Raw genomic sequence first — 9,669 nt, 5'->3', positions numbered from 1 at the left:
CAAAAAATGGGCTATGGAGCTAAATAGAGAGTTCTCAAAGGAAGAAATACGACTGGCATATAAGCACCTAAAAAAATGTTCTACGTCACTAGTCATCAGGGAAAGGCAGATTAAAACTACATTGAGATTCCATCTCACTCCTGTCAGATTGGCCACCATCATGAAAACAAATGATCATAAATGTTGGCGGGGATGTGGAAAAAAAGGAACCCTTCTTCACTGCTGGTGGGAATGCAATCTGGTCCAGCCATTGTGGAAAACAGTGTGGAGGTTCCTAAAGCAGCTAGAGATTGATCTACCATATGACCCAGCTATAGCACTCCTAGGCATATATCCAAAGGACTCATCTCATTTCCTTAGAAGTACATGCTCAACCATGTTTATTGCTGCTCAATTTATAATAGCTGGGAAATGGAACCAGCCTAGATGTCCCTCAACAGATGAGTGGATAATGAAGATGTGGTACATTTATACAATGGAGTTCTACTCAGCGGTAAAGAAAAATGAAGTTATGAAATTTGCAGAAAAATGGATGGACCTGGAAAGTATTATACTAAGTCAGGTAACCCAGGCCCAGAAAGCCAAGCGCCACATGTTCTCCCTCATATGGGGATCCTAGCTACAGATGACTGGGCTTCTGTGTGAGAATGAAAATACTTAGTAGCAGAGGCCAGTAAGTTGAAAAGGAGACATAAAGGGTGGAGAAAGGAAGGGAGGAGGATACTTAATAGGTTGATATTGTATATATGTAATTACAATGATTGTAATGGGGAGGTAATATGATTGAGAATGGAATTTCAAACGGGAAAGTGTGGGGGTGGGGAGGGAGGGAATTACCATGGGATATATTTTATAATCATGGAAAATGTTAATAAAAATTAAAAAAAAAAAAAAAAAAAAAATGGGCTATGGAGCTAAATAGAGAGTTCTCAAAGGAAGAAATACGAATGGCATATAAGCACCTAAAAAAATGTTCTACGTCACTAGTCATCAGGGAAATGCAGATTAAAACTACATTGAGATTCCATCTCACTCCTGTCAGATTGGCCACCATCATGAAAACAAATGATCATAAATGTTGGCGGGGATGTGGAAAAAAAGGAACCCTTCTTCACTGCTGGTGGGAATGCAATCTGGTCCAGCCATTGTGGAAAACAGTGTGGAGGTTCCTAAAACAGCTAGAGATTGATTTACCATATGACCCAGCTATAGCGCTCCTAGGCATAGATCCAAAGGACTCATCTCATTTCCTTAGAAGTACATGCTCAACCATGTTTATTGCTGCTCAATTTATAATAGCTGGGAAATGGAACCAGCCTAGATGTCCCTCAACAGATGAGTGGATAATGAAGATGTGGTACATTTATACAATGGAGTTCTACTCAGCGGTAAAGAAAAATGATGTTATGAAATTTGCAGAAAAATGGATGGACCTGGAAAGTATTATACTAAGTCAGGTAACCCAGGCCCAGAAAGCCAAGCGCCACATGTTCTCTCTCATATGTGGATCCTAGCTACAGATGACTGGGCTTCTGCGTGAGAATGAAAATACTTAGTAGCAAAGGCCAGTAAGTTGAAAAGGAGACATAAAGGGTGGAGAAAGGAAGAGAGGAGGCTACTTAATAGGTTGATATTGTATTGTTTCTTGGAGACAACAAATTGTAGGATCCTGCTTTTTAACCCAGTCTGCAAATCTATGTCTTTTCGTTGGGGCATTGAGACCGTTGATATTAAGAGATATTATTGAAAGGTGTGTATTTATGTTTGCCATTTGTGTGTGTGTGTGTGTGTTACTTGTTCTACCTGTGCTCTCTTCTGTTAACTGGTATTTGAGTATAGCTTGTTTTTTCTAGGTTCCTTATATGTGTGCTTTTCCTTTTGTTCAGCATGGAGGATTCTATCAAGTATTTTCTGTAGAGCTGGTTTTGTCTTCAAATACTCCTTTAACCTGCTTTTGTCATGGAATGCCTTTATTTCTCCATCTATTTGAATGGATAACTTTGCAGGATAAAGTAACCTTGGTTGACAGTTGTTATCTTTCAGAACTTGGAATATATCACTCCAAGCCCTTCTGGCTTTAAAAGTTTGTGTTGAATAATCTGCTGTAATCCTGATGGGCTTGCTTTTGTAGGTAACTTGATTTTTCTCTCTAACTGCTTTCAATAATTTTTCTTTGGTTTGTGTGTTTGGAAGTTTGATTATAATATGGCGAGGGGAGGTTCTTTCTGGGTTTTGTCTGGCTGGGGTTCTAATGGCTTCCTGTATCTGTATTGGCACCTCTTTCCCAATTTGGGGGAAATTTTCCTCTATGATTTTGTTGAAGATGCCTACTATGCCTCTGGAGTGGAGTTCTTCTCCTTCTACTATGCCCTGAATTCTTATATTGGATCTTTTCATAGTGTCCCGAATATCTTGAAATTCCCACTCATACTTTTCTATAAGTTTGTCTTTCTCTTTGTTGGACTGCATTCGATCTGCCACCTGGTCTTCTAGCTTAGATATTCTGTCCTCTCCCTCATCCATCCTACTGGTGAGATTTTCTACAGAGTTTTTTATTTCATTAACTGTGTTCTTCATTGCTAGTAATTCTGATTGGCTTTTCTTTATTATTTCTATTTCCCTATTTATGTCTTGTTTTGCCTTCTTTATTTCATTAAATTGGTGTCCTGCCTCTTCTTTGATTCCTTTGATTTCCTCTTTGATTTCTTCCTTGATTGTTTTCATGTGTTCTTTGACCTCTTTTAACATATTTATAATTTTTCTTTTGAACTCTTTCTCAGGCATTTCCTCTAACTCTTTCTCACTGGAGGACATTTCTGATGCATTAATACTTTTAGGTGGATTTATATCACCTTGCTTTTTAGTGTTTCTTGTATTATAATGTATATATTTTTGCATCTTGGATTAAGTTTATGCTTGGATTTTCTAGCTAGCTGTGTATTCTTAGCTGTATCAATTGATTTGATGTAATATATTTTCAGGGTAGGACCTTAAGGTATTAGGTGTGGCTCTTAAGACTCTCAGAGTATCTACAAAGATGTTCTTAGGGGTTGAGATTCCCTGCTATAGGAGTATTCAAGCAGGCTGAGTGGAATAAAATACAGGTAGATTCTAAAATTTAACTAAACACTGTACACATTCAATCAAAAACAGCCCGAGTATGTATGCAAGAGTAGTTATTATAATGACCAGATCTTCTATCAACAAAGAGGTTTAGATTTCTGGTCTGTTGAGGGATCCAAGTCAGCTTGTGACCAAGTGAGACCCTTCCTTGGTGCAATCCCAGTTACCTTGGGTGATTTTGGTCTCAGTCAAGTTGCTGCCTGGGTCGTCGGGCTGCTGTTCTGATTTCTGGAGCTGGGCACTTGCTTTTCCTACGGGGCAAACCGAGCCGCTGCTGCTGCCTCTGCTGCTCCTATAGCTGCCACCACCGGAGCCACCACCACTGCTGAAGCTGCCGCTGCCGTGACCACCGCCGCTGCTCCCCCCGAAGCCGCTGCTGCAGGATCTGCCGCCGGTGCCGCTCCTGGGTCCGCTGCTGCTGGGGCCGCTGGTACCGGTGCTGGAGCCGCTGAAGTTGCTGCCGAACTCTGCTCCTGCTTGGGTCCCGCTGTCAGCCCAAGTTGGCGTGGCCGGGTCCTGGGCCGCTGCTGTGTTCGCTGGAGCTGGGCTCAGGCGGTGGGGGAGGGGAGGGAGCCGCGGCTGCTCTGGTTGTCTCGCTGCTCCACGTGTTCTATCTCACGGTCTTCTCCTCCCCTGCTCGCTGCCGCTCTCCCCTCACGTTTCCCGAGTTGCGGAGAGCGCGGTGTGAGGGTAAAATCCCGCACCTGGCTTTTCCTGCGGCTCGAGCTGGTCTTGCGGTTTTCTGCTGCGCCGCGGCTGTGGCGTTTGGCCGAGCTGCCTGAGCCGCTGGAGCCGCTTTTCCCGCCTGTGGGGGCTCTGGATGTTCTATAACTCTTCTACTTCTCCGCTGCCGCCTCAATTTCCTATACACCTCACTTTTTAGTAAAAACGTGTATTTTGCTGAGTTTTTTTGGTCTTTTTCCCCCCTAGGCTGCTTTGGTGTGGTACCTACGCCGCCATCTTAACCAGAAGTCCCTGTCTGTATTTTAACATGCAATGAACCACTTGGGAAATAAAATGTGCATTGATGCAGGAGGGTGGGGACAGAGCCTCAGAGTCTGAATGTCTAACAAACTCCAGGTGATGCCAATATCAGCAGACCAGGACATTCAGAGATACTCAGGGTCAGATGCACAATGAAATCATCTGGAAAGAGGAACAATAGCTTTTGGGATGGGAAAATGGCTAAGTGGATAAAGTGTCATGTAAGCATGAGGACCAGAACTCAGATCCCCAGCACCCACATAAACATTGGGTAAGCATGGCAGAGTGGGCCTGTAATCCCAGTGCTTGGGAGGCGGAGATGGTGGGGAGAGGGTCCCTGGGGTAAGCTTGCTAACTTACCTAACCAACCTGGGGAAGTGTGGATTCAAGACAGAGATCCTGCTTTGGTAAGTGGAGTAGGGAGCAATCAAGGAAAACACCTGATGTCAACTTCTCGCCTCTGCACAAATGCGTACTCCCACACATTGTGCCCACATACAACACACCCACAAAAGCAATTATCTGGGATTATCATTAGTGTATAGTATGTGGTGTGTGGTATGTGTGTGCAGTGCATGTGTATAGGTGTGTGTGGATCCCAGAGGTTGACGTCCAGTGTCTTCCTTCATCTCTCTTTATTTTACTGAGGCAGGCTCTCTTAATCCAGAGCTCACCAACTCAGCCAGTCTATCGAGCCAGGTTGCCCTGGGATACCCTATTTTTGTATCCCTAGAGATAGGATTGCAAGTGGTCCACCATGCCTACCTTTCATTTATATGGGTACTGGGTGGCCCAAACTCAGGCCCTCATGATTGGGCAGCAAGTAAGTTACAGAGTCATCTCCACAGGTCCAAGGACTTACCACTTATACATGTTCATATGGGCTCAACATTTTCAGGAAATAATTTATTCTAATCATTATTTTTCATGATGTGTGAAACAATAAACACTAAACACTTTCCAACTCTAAGAAATACAGCCCTGATTCACAATCTCTACTTCCAAATTTATTAGGCATGCATTTGACCACAAGGTGGCGATGATACAACTATGTATCAAATATCCCTTTGGAATGGTGAGCCACCCTTGTCAATACTAAGGATCAAGCCTGGAACTGGGCTCCTTAGGCTTCAGAAGGAAGCACCTAACCGCTAACTCTTCAGCCCCAACTCAGAATTTTTAAGCCACTGAATTGTCACAGAATTCTCTGTCATAAACTATCGCTAGGGAGCATTTAAAACAGTAAAAAATGAAAGAGGCAACCTACAGAATGGGAAAAAATCTTTGCCAGCTAAACAGCTGATAGAAGATTAATATCTAGGATATACAAATAACTCAAAAAATTAAATATAAGAAATCAAACTAGCCAATTAAAAATGGGCTACGGAACTAAATAGAGAGTTCTGAAAAGAAGAAATATGAATGGCGTATAAGCATCTAAAAATATGTTCTATATCCCTAGTCATCAGGGAAATGCAGATTAAAACTACAATGAGATTCCATCTCACTCCTATCAGATTGGCTACCATCATGAAAACAAATGACCATAAATTCTGGCAAGGATGTGGAAAAGAGGAACCCTTCTACACTGTTGGTGGGAATGCAATCAGGCCCAGCCATTATGGAAATCAGTGTGGAGCTTCCTAAGACAGCTAAAAATTATCTACCATATGACCCACCTATAGCACTCCTAGGCATATATCCTAAGGACCCATCACATTTCTTTAGAAGTACATGCTCTACCATGTTTATTGCTGCTCAATTCACAATAGCTGGGAAATGGAACCCGCCTAGATGTCCCTCAAATGATGAATGGATAACGAAGCTATGGCACATTTATACAATTGAGTTCTACTCAGCAGTAAACAAAAATGAAGTTATGAAATTTTCAGGAAAATGGATGGATCTGGAAAGGATTATACTAAGTGAGGTAACCCAGGCCCAGAAAGCCAAGCGTCACATATTCTCTCTCATATGTGGATCCTAGCTACATATGACTGGGCTTCTGTGTGAGAAGGAAAAAACTCAGTAGCAGAGACCAGTAAGTTAAAAAGGAGATATAAAGGGAAGAGCAAGGAAAGGATGAGGGTCCTTAATAGGTTGGTATTGTATATATGTAAGTAGAAGAATAGATTAACGGGGGTGAAAAGGCCCCAAATGAGGTCTGGGGAAGAGATTGTGTAAAGGAAAGGGGGAGGGACTGCTAATCAAAATCTAAGAGGATAAATAAAACATATGTAATCCTACTTTTTTGGACAATGGAACACTCAGGAGCTGTAGATTGTTGCTAGAAAATTTTTAGTGCCAGGGATGGGATATCTTCCAGTGAGTTGTTGGCCAGGGAGATTCCTGATGGCCCCAAAACAGTATAGGCTATTGATGAGGCCCTTGGTTTCCCACCAGGAATAGATGGTGTGGTGGTTTGATTCAGGTGTCCCTCATAAACTTAGGTGTTCTGAATGCTAGGTTCCCAGCTGATGGAGATTTGGGAATTAACACCTCCTGGAGGGAGTGTATTGTTGGGGGCGGGCTTATGAGTGTTATAGCTAGTTTCCCCATACCAGTGTTTGGCACACCCTCCTGTTGCTGTGGTCCACCTTATGTTGACCAGGGGGTGATATCCACCCTCTGCTCATGCCATTGTTTTCCCCTGCCATCGTGGAACTTCTCCTCGAGCCTGTAAGCCAAAATAAATCTCTTTTTTCCCAGAAGCTGCTCTTGGTTGGGTGATTTCTACCAGCAATGTGAACCAGACTGCAACAGTAAAGTGGTACCGAGGAGTGGGATTGCTGCTAGACACCCAACTATGTGGTTTTGGCCTTTTGGAGCTGATTTTCAAGAGGAATGTGGGAGGATTTGAAACTTTGGCCTAAAAGATGCCTTGCAGTGCTGTAAGTACAGCTTGATGGACTATTCTGGTCTGTGCTGCAAGACCTGAATGCAATAAGAACTATGGACTGTGAGATTTGGCTTATGAGGGTGAGAAAGAGCTTTGCCTGGACTGGGCTAGCAGTTTGTGTGAGAAGCTTGCTGTTATGCCCATGTCCTAAGAAGTTGTGCAGGGTTGCTTTGCATAGAAATGAACTGGTGTGAGCAGAGGGATATGGCACAGAAAGAAAACTCTTTGGGTGAACTGTTGCCCATTCAGCTGCAACTGAGAGATAACCTTTGAGACTGGGCTAGCTGACTTGTGCTTGGGCAATAGGAAGAATGTGGACTCTTTTGAAGGGGCCTGAGTGCTCAAGAAGTGTCCTGTTCTTCAAAGTCTGCTTTATTCCCCCCTGGATTAATAAATTGGCGCCCTACCTGGTATCGTGGAGTATAAGAAATGCTGGAAAGAGAGGGTCATTGAGTTTGCAACATGGTCTTGTGTTTGGGAAATGGCCATGACCAGTGTGAAGCGGGTTTTCTGGTTGCCTGCATAGAGACTCCATGCGGCCATGAGGATGAACCGTGGCTTACAGTGAAGACCTGGTGGAGATGCTGGGACCATGAGATGGCTGCCAATGAGCTGCCGGCCCCAATGAAGTTTCCCAGGACTGTGAGTAGCCTAGCTGGAGGGGTGGAATTGGAATGCCAGAGATTTGTTGCTAGTTAGAATTATCAGACTTGAAGATTTGTCACTGGCTAGAGTTGTTGGACTTGAAGCTACAGATATTTGCCCTGGTTGTTTAAATCTTGTATTGGTTGAATGTTTCTTTGCTATGCCCAATGCCATCTTTTGCAGTGTGAATATTTATTCTGTGCCATTATGGGTTTTTTGAGGTTTTTTTTTGGTATTATGGCTCAGTTTAAAGATCTTGGACTATGGGGATGTATGAACATCATTGGGATTGATAAAAACTATGGGGACTTTTAAAGTCAGACTGAATGCATTGTATTTTACATCATGTATGGATATCAGTTTATGGGGGCCAGGGGCGGAATGCGGTGGTTTGATTCATAAACTTAAGTGTTCTGAATGCTAGGTTCCCAGCTGATGGAGATTTGGGAATTAACACCTCCTGGAGGGAGTGTATTGTTGGGTGTGGGCTTATGGGTGTTATAGCCAGTTTCCCCATGCCAGTGTTTGGCACACCCTCCTGTTGCTATGGTCCACCTTATGTTGGCCAGGTGGTGATGTCCACCCTATGCTCATGCCATCCTTTTCCCCTGCCATTGTGCAGCTTCCCCTCGAGCCTGTAAGTCAAAATAAATCTCTTTTTCCCAGAAGCTGCTCTTTGTTGTGTGATTTCTACCAGCAATGCGAACCGGACTGCAACAGATGGTAAGACCCTACTGCTGAAGACTCTATATACTTGGGCTGCAAGGCCACTGAGAAATCTTGCTGGATCTGAGCTGATAACTTCCTCCATGTAGACCAGTTGACAGAAAGCTGGAGGAAGCCCTTCTGCATGCAGTTCAATGGGAGAAAGAGAAATCACCAGTGAAGATACTCATCAGTGGACACTGCAAGCCTTATAATTGGACAGCCAGGCCAAATTAGCCAACAGGTGCAATAGTGGCACATCTGTTATGGGGGAAACCAACCACGGTCTAATTGGACTGGAGGCCTGCTCCATGGGAAGGGAATACATTTCTGATACTGAAAACTTAAAACAGGTGTAGTCATTAGCCCTGAGGGTGTAATGTCTGCTGTTGTCTGGCCAATTGTATATACTATGCTTATCAAACTGCCCAGTAAGCACTTCTGTTAATGTTCACAGCCTTATATTAATGCTACTCTCACTTTTGGTTGAGAATCTTCTCTTTTCAGATGGCAGTAACCTTGGGACAACTCAGAAGGTATTATGGTGATGGAAAGAAATGACCGCAGTGCTCAGTACTGCAATATCTTTATCACACCTTCCAAGGCTCAGGGTCTAATGTGGAAGAGGTGGTGGAAAGAATGTAAGGGCCAAAGGAAGGGCAGGACTCCATACAACATGTTCCCTCTAGACACAAAATGGCCTGGATATCCATGGCCTCACAGTGCCTGACACTACCTGCATAAGACCATCATAAGAGAAGGAATAGGGCTGGAGAGATGGCTTAGCGGTTGAGGCGTTTGACTGCAAAGCTAAAGGATCCCGGTTCAATTCTCCAGGACCCACGTAAGCCAGATGCACATGGTGGCACATGCATCTGGAGTTTGTTTGCAGCGGCTGGAGGCCCTGGTGTGCCCATTCAATCCCTCTATCTTCCTGTGCCTGTTTCTCTCTATTAAATAAATAAAATGAAGAACTTTATAAACAAGGCCAGAAGTGGTGGTGTATGCCTTTAATCCCAGCACTCCAGAGGCAGAGGTAGGAGGCTCTCCATGAGTTCGAGGCCACCTTGAAAACACATAGTGAATTCCAGGTGAGCCTGAGCTAGAGCAAGACCCTACCTCGAAAAAGCAAGAGAAGGAAAAGATCAAGACATCAAAAGTAAAAGAGAGATTGATTGAGATGGGGAGGGGATATGATGGAGAGTGGAGTTTCAAAGGGGTAAGTGGGAGAGGGAGGATATTACCATGGAGTATATCTTTTATAATCATGTGAGTTGTTAATAAAAATTTTAAAAAAAAACAGTAAAAAAATT

This window comes from Jaculus jaculus, chromosome 6 (assembly GCF_020740685.1).
Source record: "Jaculus jaculus isolate mJacJac1 chromosome 6, mJacJac1.mat.Y.cur, whole genome shotgun sequence".
NCBI classification, from domain to species: Eukaryota; Metazoa; Chordata; class Mammalia; order Rodentia; family Dipodidae; genus Jaculus; species Jaculus jaculus.
The sequence above is the reverse complement of the archived record's forward strand: the minus strand, read 5'-3'. Positions refer to the sequence as shown.